This window comes from Sander vitreus, chromosome 12 (assembly GCF_031162955.1).
Source record: "Sander vitreus isolate 19-12246 chromosome 12, sanVit1, whole genome shotgun sequence".
NCBI lineage: Eukaryota > Metazoa > Chordata > Actinopteri > Perciformes > Percidae > Sander > Sander vitreus.
Genome location: NC_135866.1, coordinates 4,517,906 through 4,529,595, shown reverse-complemented (window position 1 = coordinate 4,529,595; position 11,690 = coordinate 4,517,906).

Below are 11,690 nucleotides of genomic sequence, written 5' to 3'. Positions count from 1 at the left end.
TATTTTATTTACATGTTAAAAATAAAATATATCAAATCAATCAACCTGTCACTGTGAGCAACTAAATGCTTCAGCTATGTTTGGCAAATCTAGCATAGCATATTTACTGTAAAATCCAACCAGATGGTACTTAATGTAGAAATTAGTTTATGTTTCAAGAACGCAGATTTAATATAAAGTAGCCTATCCCCAGCCACATATTCTTTGAAGTATACAATTAAATGACATAAATAACATTTTACAATCACAGGCTATTAAACGTCTTTTCTCAATAGAGATAATAGTGGCATTTGGATGTGGGCAGCAGAGCCATAGAGATATAATCTTTCTCTATCACATGTGGGTTGTGGCCGACCGGCGCCAATTTGAAATGGAATGGAGCACATCCACGGCAGACAACTCTAACCATGATTCGAACGCACCCCTAGCCCCTAGCCTTCCGCTGTCAAAACTGACGGAATAAAATGTACTTCTCAGAATCGAAGGATAATAATTAAAACGGATATCCTTAACATTAAACCATCATATTGTTGAGTTATCACGGACCCTTTCATATTTTCTCTAAAACGTTAGAAAGAAAAACTTAACACGTGACAGTAAAGAATACTTGTGGGCGGAAGTACGTCATGCAAGCTAGATGGTTTCAGCTAAAGCAGCGTCCATAGCAACCAATGAAAACAATGGTTGTCTTCAATACATTTTTTCAAGTGTGCTAGCTGTTAGTACTCGCGTTTCTGTATTTCTTTTTTACCTCTTTTCAATACCAATTTCGCAAAATACCTACTAGTGACAATACAACAAGAAAAGTCTGAGTCTGAGTAGTAGGACTGTGGAAAATAAGTTTAAGTTATGTAAAACATCAAATCATACTGTGACCCTGGGTATTGAATAGGTGAGCCAATAATGTAACTGAGAAATAGGCTACTTTTTATTTACATGTGTACTCAATTCAGTACAATACAACGTTAATGTTCCCCACATTGTACTGTTTGAAAGGAACCACATTGATGGTGCCAATAAACAACAATTAAGTACAAAGAATCTTAACTAGGGTAAATGAAAATATCAGTCTTCTTCTTACAGTAAAGTGTGATCCAAAGACAGTGGCAAGATTCATATGTAGTCTATTTTAATGAAAATAATGAATAGACCCCTAATAAATGTTAAAAGGCAACAAACGTGTCAAATTCAAGGCCGCCGGCTAAATCCGTATACATATATACAATCCGTACAGACCTGCACCAGAGTTCAGATGAGCTTTCACACGAGCCGGACTGTCCGACCAAACGCTCCAGGGTTCTTTTTAAACGGAGTGTTTTGTAGGGCTGTGGTGGGGGCCATCAACACAGTGAATAAGTTGTATTCATACAACAGAAAACTCAGATTGGACAGATATCTGACAGAGGAAGGGGTCGGAAATCAGCTGAAAACGAAGGACATCCGTGGAATTTTCGGTGGCAACGGACCTAGATATAGACTACAAGAAATCAGGCTGTTTGCATGGTGTGTTGACATGGTTCTTTTAAAACCACAGGCAGTGTGGGACCATGATTGGCACACTGAGCACTGAGACCATGAACACCACTTCTTTGTAGCGTTCTTCTTCTTGTCATCAAAATGGATGCGGCAGACACAGCACAAATTGCCTCCATCTACCAAAAGAAAAACAGAAATATTTTGGAAGTGAAGCCAGTTAGTTGAAATCATCAACATATATAAAACAATGTCTTTAAGGCAGCCATTTCATTTACAACTTTTGCCAAATGAAAATCTCCCTGATTTTTAACGGTTAAACACCAAGCCAAGTTAAATAACAATAAAATAAGTCAGAAAAGACTGTACACATACCGTTCACCATACCTAAAGATTGGCATGGGGTACTTTCCATAAAATCATCTCTCAATGCAAATCAAACCAGCTATTAGGCTAACTGAAATAAAACCATGCCAATCTCTAGGTATGGTGAACGGTATGTGATGATGTGGGGCTATTTTAATTCCAAAGGCCAAGGGAACTTTATCAGGATGCATAGTATCCTGGATCTATGAAATAACTGGCCTTTAAAAATAAAAATCTGCCTGCCTCTATGGGAATTTAACATAGGGGTGTAGTTACTTATGCCCCCTGTATTTTAAGGAAGAACATTTATTTATTTACGATACATTATTCATTCACAAAGAAAATTGGTGTCCTTAAAGATTGGATTTTTCCTCATTTTTTTTAATTAAGGCATTAAGATCAATTTGCAAAAGATGATTTTTTTATTCCTATTTTTAGTCAACTTTAGCATGGGTGTCCTAATTTTTTCACGACTGTACAATATATAACAAAATGCAATAAAGCTGTTCTGGATGTCTGCCATTGCCCAGCACTATACAAAGACTCACATGAAGGCCTGTATTATTCTTTAGTTAACTTATTTTCCCCACTTTGCATAGAGCCAAATGGTCTGCAGGAACACAAGTGAAGAAAGACAACAGCCACTGTTAATATCACTTACTTATTTCAAATGAAATTTGCTCAGCAGCTGCCAAAATGGCCTCTAATTGGTTTCTTCCGTAAAAGGAGGGCTTCTTGATGTCAAGTCCAATGGGCAGCCCAGCAACTTTGATCGTTGCACTGTTATTCACAAGGGACTGGTAGGGGAGCCTTCCAGTACCTCCGGCCTCCTCTGAAAGACACGGGCACACACATGCATGCATGTTACACAACATGTTACACAATGTTACACAGTTGGATAATTCTGACTTCCCTCCTGTTGAAAGCTAGTTTTGTTAAAGTGTCATAATCTTATGGTTGATGGGTACATTAGATACATAATTTATTAATTTGATAAATGCCATTGATTCTTGAAGGTATTTTAGGTTATCAAGATATAACTTTAAGGCATTTCTTTACATCAGTCTAAAAAAGTGTTTAAACTAGGGCTGTCAAAATAACGCGTTAATTTCGATTAATTAATCAGAGAAAAAATAACGCATTAAAAAATTAACGCAGATTAATCCATTCCATATTGACTTTTGCATACAGACGAAAATCTGGTGCCACTGATATGGCTGCGCTTCTCTCTGCTGCTCTGAAACAGACGTTACAGGAAACACAAACCCCGCTGCATGTGACACTAGTTAACACAATACTCAACAGCAGCTAACATTAGCCTACCGCTATCTAGTAGCTGGATTAAACACGGTTAAAATGCTGACAGCTAACGCTAAACGGTGTAAAGTTTGACTGTGTTTTACTGTAGAGGATTCAACACTGGTATGTAACAATCTGCAGCTGCCTTCGGAGAAACAACACAGCCGGTGCGTTCAATGAAACTGGTAAACTACAGCCTCGTGGTGCATTTGAAGTTATTGTAAATGTCCTTTTCCTATCTGGTTGTTGTTTTTGTCGTTCAACAGCAATTTACTAGTGAAATACGTTATTGTTATTGTTATACATTATTATTAAATCATTTCATTTTGACCATATGGCCTTAGCAATAAACAAGCCGTTCTTTAATGTCACCAACTGTTGTTTAGTACCCTTTTTTTTCCTTGCAACTCATTTCAAAGACCTCTAAGCTGGCCTTTTGACTTGTACACCCTACATGTTTAAAAATCAGATGCAATGTTTATTTGGGATGAATTAATTTGAAATTATAAAATAATCTATAGATAAACACTCCAATTGTCTGTCACAATGTACTGCTCACATCACAATTGCTATCAATCATCCTTACATCTAATACTATAATGATACCACTAATGCCTAGCAAAGGAAGCTTCTTTCCAAACCTCTAACTTCAGGTTCTTCAGATGCCATTTTATTTTAAGCTCCCTCATTTCAGGGCTAAGGTCCTGTGTCTGCCCATGTGCCTTCAGTGCTGCTGCCTCCTGAACATACTGTTGCTTGACATCTTCCCTTAATGTGGACCACCTACCCTTAATATCATTCATTGTGCCTGAGAACAAAAATAGATGCACAGAAAACTTAAGACCTTAGAGTCAGCATCTCTTTATATAGTAAATTCATACAGAGAAAATCTGACAATCTGTCCAACACACTGGTTCACTTGGCTTGTAAAACCCTGTAACAACTGTAAAAACAAGATAGCGTTTGCAGTAGATAACCTGATGATTCTTTTCAATAGACACAGCAGTCTTACACTGAGAAATGCAACTAAAGTCTGTGAAATACTTGGCAAATACTTCCTTGAAAATCTGTTTCATGACCCTTGTAAAGAGGGCTGCTATGTACAACAACAATCCATTTAGTATAACAATTAAAAGCATCCATTAAATGTTGTTTCTCACCTTAGTTTTTGAGAATGTCCCGACAAAAAAGATTGTAAGGTGACAGCTCTCGTCTGTAAAGTTTTTGTTTTGGCGGTTGGGGCTTAGAAGAAGCTTTAAAGGACCTTTTGTAGTTACCAATCCAGTTCTGAAAGAGAGAAAACACAAAAAAAGAGTATTACACCAATTAAACTGAATTCAATTAAATTCTATTTATAGTATCAAATCATAACAAGAGTTGTCTCAAGACACTTTACAGATAGAGTAGGTCTAGACCACACTATAATTTACAAAGACCCAACAATTTCAGTAATTCCCCCCAAGAGTTACTGTGTGTGTGTGTGTGTGTGTGTGTGTGTGTGTGTGTGTGTGTGTGTGTGTGTGTGTGTGTTTATAGCGTAGCAGGGCACTGAAAGGCGTAGCAGGGTGTAGGAGGACGTAGCAGGGCACTGCAAGGTGTAGCAGGGTGTAGCAGGGCATAGCAGGGCATAGCAGGGTGTAGCAGGACGTAGCAGGGCACTGCAGGGTGTAGCAGGGTGTAACAGGATGTAGCAGGGCACTGCAAGGTGTAGCAGGGTGTAGCAAGACGTAGCAGGGTGTAGCAGGACGTAGCAGGGCACTGCAGGGCATAGCAGGGCGTAGCAAGGCACTGCAGGGTGTAGCAGGGTGTAGCAGGGTGTAACAGGACGTAGCAGGGCACTGCAGGGTGTAGCAGGATGTAAAGGGGGCATAGCAGGGTGTTGAGCAGGACCACAGCAGCAGCTGCAACCATGATTTAGATGCCACCCTAATCCAAGGAAAACTGCGGGGTGAGAAAACATAAGGACTCCAGGGAATAAGCTCCCCAGAGCTAAGTTAGTAACAAGCATTTCTGGGACATGGATGCACACAGATGGAAAGAGAGAGGAGAGAGAAGCTCAGTGTGTCAAAAGAAGGAAGTCCCCCGGCAGTCTAAAACTATAACAGCATAACTAAAAGCTGGTGCAAGGCAAACCTGAGCCAGCTCTATAAGGGTTGGTAGATGAATCTGACGACTATGAAGAGAAGCAGATAAGTTAACAAAAACATTTGATTTTTACCAGCAGTACAGCAGAATGATGTATTTATTTGATCTGTTGATTGTAAGTGTGGCATTAAAGTAAACCTTACTTCTATGACACTGGTTTCCAAACCAGTAGCTGATGCAGCTCTTGATATGAGGGGGGAACCAACCCGTGTCATTCCCTCCTCAAAAAAGGATTTCAAAGTTTCCCTTTGTTCTTCATGAATTTGTGTTCTCTCTTGTTTAATAATAAAGAAAAAGTTGGTCAGCAATAAATCAGTAATAAACAAGTGTCATTTTTAATATCATACTATCTTTCTCATACACACTCGCCTAATGCTCCTAGATTAGCAACTGTAAGGCTTACCTCTCTGGGCCATCTTCAACCTGAAACATAAACAGAGAGAAACTTGCACATGACAGATTTGTATATGGGCACACTTTCTATGCAGCTTGGCCCAAAACCTAATTTTGGATTGTTCAATATAGACAGTGTATGGTAAGAAATAAAACAAACTTACCACAGAAGTCCATGGATTTAAAGCAGCCCTGGAATAACAATAAAAGGAAATTGATGCGGTAAAGGGACACGAAAAAAGTTAGATAAAGAGATATTAACGTTACAATGACAGACAGACGAACAGACAGACCTGTGCTTTTGGATATTGTTTTTGAAGTTCAATGTTGAGGACAGCAATGAATGTTTATGTTAGCCTCCCTAACTGCTCACTTAAATAAGCGACAGAGACACCACAGTCTATCTATTTCTAATAGATAGACAGTCATCTGATAACAAACATGGCAGGCTTAAATTCATGGATATGCATATAAAATGAAGCTCAGGACACCTGGAGTCCATTTGATGTATCCTCAATGCTACAGGTGTAGCCCATGGTGCAGCCATAAAAATACGTTTTGGGTTTGAATATTTCACTCAATATGAGTATGATATAGCTTCAGTGAAGCGATAATGAGCAGCTACATGCAATAGGCATTACTGTCTACACTGTGTACAGCTAATTAGTAACGTTTATTCTAACGTAACGCATGTAGGCTAATAATATAGTAACGTTAGCTAACGCAATTGCAACAGGGTTATCTCATGTCAACACTAATGTCACGCTACACAATATAGCTACATGCAATAGGCATTACTGTCTACACTGTGTACAGTGTGGAAAACTACTTACTTCAAACTAATGGGGACATTTACTAAAAAACAACATGCTAATTAGTAACGTGTATGCTAACGTAAAGCAAGTAGGCTAATAATATAATAACGTTCAACTTACGTGCAGTTTAGCATCCCAAATTATTTTCCAAAAACTGAGTGTCCCAAATGATGAGGGTCTTATTTGAGACAGGTTAAGGTTATGGTACAGGTGGTTTAGCACGTTCATAATTAATTAAGGACATTGTATGGGGTATTTGGGACACTTAACTGCACGTATACTATAACGTTATCATGTCAACACTAATGTCAAGCCATCATAAAACAGTTAAAAAAAAAATTCTGTATTGTTTTTGCTTATTGACGCCTTTTGACTAAATAATCACAGTTTAAAGGCTCTCATTTTAATGGTCTTACCTGTACATATCCCAGTTATCCAGCAGACTTCCGGTTAGCGGCGACCTGGATTCCTCCTGGGATTGGATCTGGAGTCTTCTTGTGTATTTATCCGTGATTAACCATGCGAATGGATGATAACAGCCTTCTGAGCCTACCAGTAGGCGTAGCAGGCCCCTTCTGACCCATATCTATGAGGCTGATAACCACTGATAACGCCCATTCAATCCAATAATAACATTCGAAATGAATGGATGCGCATTGCAGCAGCGTCAGTCGTAAAGTTGCCGTGGTAACGACATAATCTTCTTCTGAATCATTGATATTATAAATAAAAGACATTCAATATATACTTTATATGTTACTATATAAAATAAAAAAATACTTACTTTTTTTTTTACATTTCACACAACGAAGTTTTCAACAAAATGAATGCGGTAAAGCGTCCGGTGCTGTGACAACGTCTTAATCGTCTTCTGAATAATTATTTTTTAATAATACTGTTTTATATATACTATAAATATTACTATATGAAATAAAAAAAGTTGTTACATTTTCTACACCTTACACACAGAAGTTTTAAAACTTGAAAACTACCGCCCATTGCATGACGTTAAACCAGCGAATCCGTGTGTCCACCACAAAAAAAGAATCCTTGTTGGTTTACATTGGCATTGTTGGCACCACGTAATACGGTGTTAAGAGTTCGTGATCATTTCACGTAATTCTGTGAGATCAGGTTGGGCGTGGATGCACTCTGTTCTGAATCAGAAGGCAAGCGCCGGGCGCTCGCTCTGTGAAATGCGCGATACATGTAGATGGCCGGTGGCTGTCTACATGTTCATATAACTTTATACATCCTACAACTGGCTGGAATCATTGTACACATCCTCTCCAAGGAGTGCACCAGCAGTAAAATTGCCTGGAGGAAGTTCATGCAGCAACTGGCAGAGGAACTGAGAGTGGAGTTTATGGAGGAAAAAAAAAAGGCAGCGGCACAGGGTCCGAGCAGCGGCGCACGGTCCGAGCAGCGGCGCACTGCACGGTCCGAGCAGCGCTACGCACCACAGCAGACGCAAAAACGGAGGCAGTGCCAGATTAGGTTAGGTTATAAATGTTCAAAGAACAAGATCCAGGGTACAAGCGGCCGAAATGGGTTTCCTCAGGAGGGTAGCTGGCGTCTCCCTTAGAGATAGGGTGAGAAGCTCAGTTATCCGTGAGGAGCTCGGAGTAGAGCCGCTGCTCCTTTGCGTCGAAAGGAGCCAGTTGAGGTGGTTCGGGCATCTGGTAAGGATGCCCCCTGGGCGCCTCCCTAGGGAGGTGTTCCAGGCACGTCCAGCTGGGAGGAGGCCTCGGGGGAGACCCAGGACTAGGTGGAGGGATTATATCTCTAACCTGGCCTGGGAACGCCTCGGGATCCCCCAGTCGGAGCTGGTTAATGTGGCCCGGGAAAGGGAAGTTTGGGGTCCCCTGCTGGAGCTGCTACCCCCGCGACCCGACCCCGGATAAGCGGATGAAGATGGATGGATGGATGGATAAATGTTCAAATAAGATACTTTTAGGTGTTATTTGCCTGTTATGAGTTATGTTGAATGAATTTCCATACCATATTTTTGGGATATGAATGTAGCCTATGGAATAAAAACGGTTTACTATGCCATGATATGAATTATTGAAACACGTAGCCTATTAGGCGGCGGCCTAGCCTCTTACTCAAATGTATAATTAAACTTGTTAAAATGTACATTTTGGTGAGAGATTATAGAGTTTGGAATCTGGTGGTCAAAATGACCGCTCACGGCAGTTCTTGTAATGGAATTCCGGCACTTCTATCTCGTTGTCAGTCAACCATCGCACGCATCTAGGTAGGCTTAGGCTATATTTTTTTATGAATGTTCCTGGGAGATCCTTAGTTGCACGGGATGTATGTGTGTGTGTGTGTGTGTGTGTGTGTGTGTGTGTGTGTGTGTGTGTGTGTGTGTGTGTGTGTGTGTGTGTGTGTGTGTGTGTTGTAGTAGTAAAGAGAGAGAATGGGAGAAGGAAGTTTGTGTGAGGTGGACCTGGTCACCACAGACCCAAATCTTCTCAGCTGTTGTTACTGTCATATGCTGCAATGTTTGGCACATTGTATGGGTCACTTATTATATCATAACAAGGTAATACAATGTGTAATCAAGTGATGACTGATTAACAGTAATGTAAATGCTAAATGCCCTAATACCTGTTGATACTACAACAATGCAAAGTATAGGCTCTTAACCTTGCAGTTTTGCACATATCATGTAAGACTCGATTTCTCCATTTCTTTGCACAAAACTCTCCAGAAAGTGCCATTTAATGGTTTATTTTTCATTTAATGGTATATATATATATATATATATATATATATATATATATATATATATATATATATATGTATACACGCACACACATACATACAGGGTTTGTGAAACGGCCTGAGCATGTCTGTGATAGTTTGGATGCTAACATAAGGTAGGCTATATGTACAAGAGTACGTTTGCTAATTGTTCTAATCTTCTGTTGTATTTTAGTGTAATTCAGTAAGCGTACCTTAGTATGCAATATCTGATCATATTTTAATTGCATACCTTTATTTTAGGGGAAATTTTCACCAACTTCCAAAGCAGATTCTTTCCTCAAGCTACTGGTCAAAAGGAACAGATAGAATATGATGATTCAGATTGAGCATGTGGCTGGACCTGACAGGAAATGTCCTATGATTATCTTGGATTCATCAAAAAATATGATAATGACTAATGAATGAGATATTAATTATACAAATGTAAAAAAAAAAAATACATAAATTGTATTATAGATTTTACATAATCTAAAATGGATTTAAAAAATAGTGCCCATCTCTACCTAGAATAATTTTGTTCTTAGAAAAATATTGTTCTTACTCTACCTCATTTTTTTTTATAAATGTAAGATAATGCTTGATTGTGTTTTGAGCACCACCTAGTGGTTAAACTAAGTAAAACGAATGCCCAACCCTTTTGTGCCATTTTTTTCTTTTATACCCATTCCATCCATATAACTAAGTATAACTCCACCTGCAAGAAATATTGCTCAATGTCAAAAATTCCAAACTTACCCTTCGATGCACCGTATAGAAAGAATGGTTGTGATTATGACATTATTTTGAAGTCATCAGTTAGTCAGCAAAGACCAAAGTGCAGCATACTGATTTTGACAAGAGGATGGCGTCAGACATTCTAAATGTATTTTGATTTGTGGTCTAAATGTTCTTACCTCAGTCTCAGTAAAACCAAAAAATTATTTTGTACATAATGGTTTATTGTTTAGCATACCATGCAAGAGGTGAATAACAAAAATTAGTTGAAACAATACGTAAAAAAAATATTTACAAAGAAAAAGCACACCAAATAGGCTAACCTGGCGTGCTTTTGGGACAAGACAACCTTGCCAGAGGGCCTCTTTGTGTACTGAGGCCACGCCCAATCAGAACATTTAATTCTGTGTTCAGCAATAAACTAGACTAAAAAATTGGGAAATAATAATCTTTTTAACAAGCATTTCATCAGACAACAGATCAGGGATATTAATAAGGTATTTTCAAAGGATTCTTTTCACAAACCAACAGCTGTGAAAGTTGTGTCACAGGTGGTTTGATGTCATTATATTCATTAATGAGAAACCTATTCAAATGATAACGTTTAAATATGCATTTTATAGACAATAGGTCACTGATGAGGATGCTAAAGGATTTGCTAAAGTCTTTTGCACAAACTAAGTTTTGAGAAGATGTCTGAGAAATATTACAGGTTTTTTGATGTCAAAATATTCATAAATGCTAAACATGTTGAAATAACCTTTACATATTAATTTGACACAATATGTCACTGACAATAATAATGGATTTTCAAAAGTTTTTTTTTTAACAGAACTCACAGCTGTCTAAAGGCTCTGACACACCAACCTGACGGCCGACAGCCGGCAGAAAAGGTAGTCGGACTGACTGCCTCCCCGAGTTGGTCAAAAAAGTGCCTCGGAACACACCGAAGCTACGCCGACTTGAGCATACGGTCTGCACGTGCGCGAGACATAATATGTTCCATAACAGCAGGCGGCGCTAATCTGTATTGTTGCCCAAAAAATGAAAACCGGCAGCTGATTGGATGAACGCGTCACGTGGGTCTGACTTCTCCCGAATTTCAAAACTGACCATAATGGCGGCTCGTTCGGAATACGATCTCTTATTTTACAAAAATAGTTCACTGGAACTTGTTTCTAAAAACATTATAAGCGAGAAATAGGCCATGCAGTTGCTGAATCTGTCTTCATTTCAGATTTAAAAGATTTTTGTCAGATTTTGAGAGGTGTTCATCACGCTCATCCCGCTCGTCATTTCAGGGTTCGCACTCAGATTGGTCATTGAGTCCGACTGCCCACTGGCCGACTCAACAAGTCAAATTGGCCTAAATGAACGCCAACGGCTCCTCCGACTGACAACGGCACAGAACACACTGAACAGACTTGAGTCACTGACCTTGCCAGACTGTCCGACGGCCGATAACCGGGTTGGTGTGTCAGCGCCTTAAGCTGTGGGAGGATGTGACCATTTACTAGCCTCCCTTGTGTTTATTTCCTGCATACATCATGGTGTTTCTGTGCTTGTCCTCTCTGTCCTGCTCTCTGTTCTCATCTCTTTCCTCATGGTCAGATTTGTCTCTGGTTTCTTCTTTTTAATATTTTGCCATTCTTCTTCTTCTCTCTTACTGGTCTGTCTCTCACTGTTCTGTCTGACTTGTTTTCTGTGGGA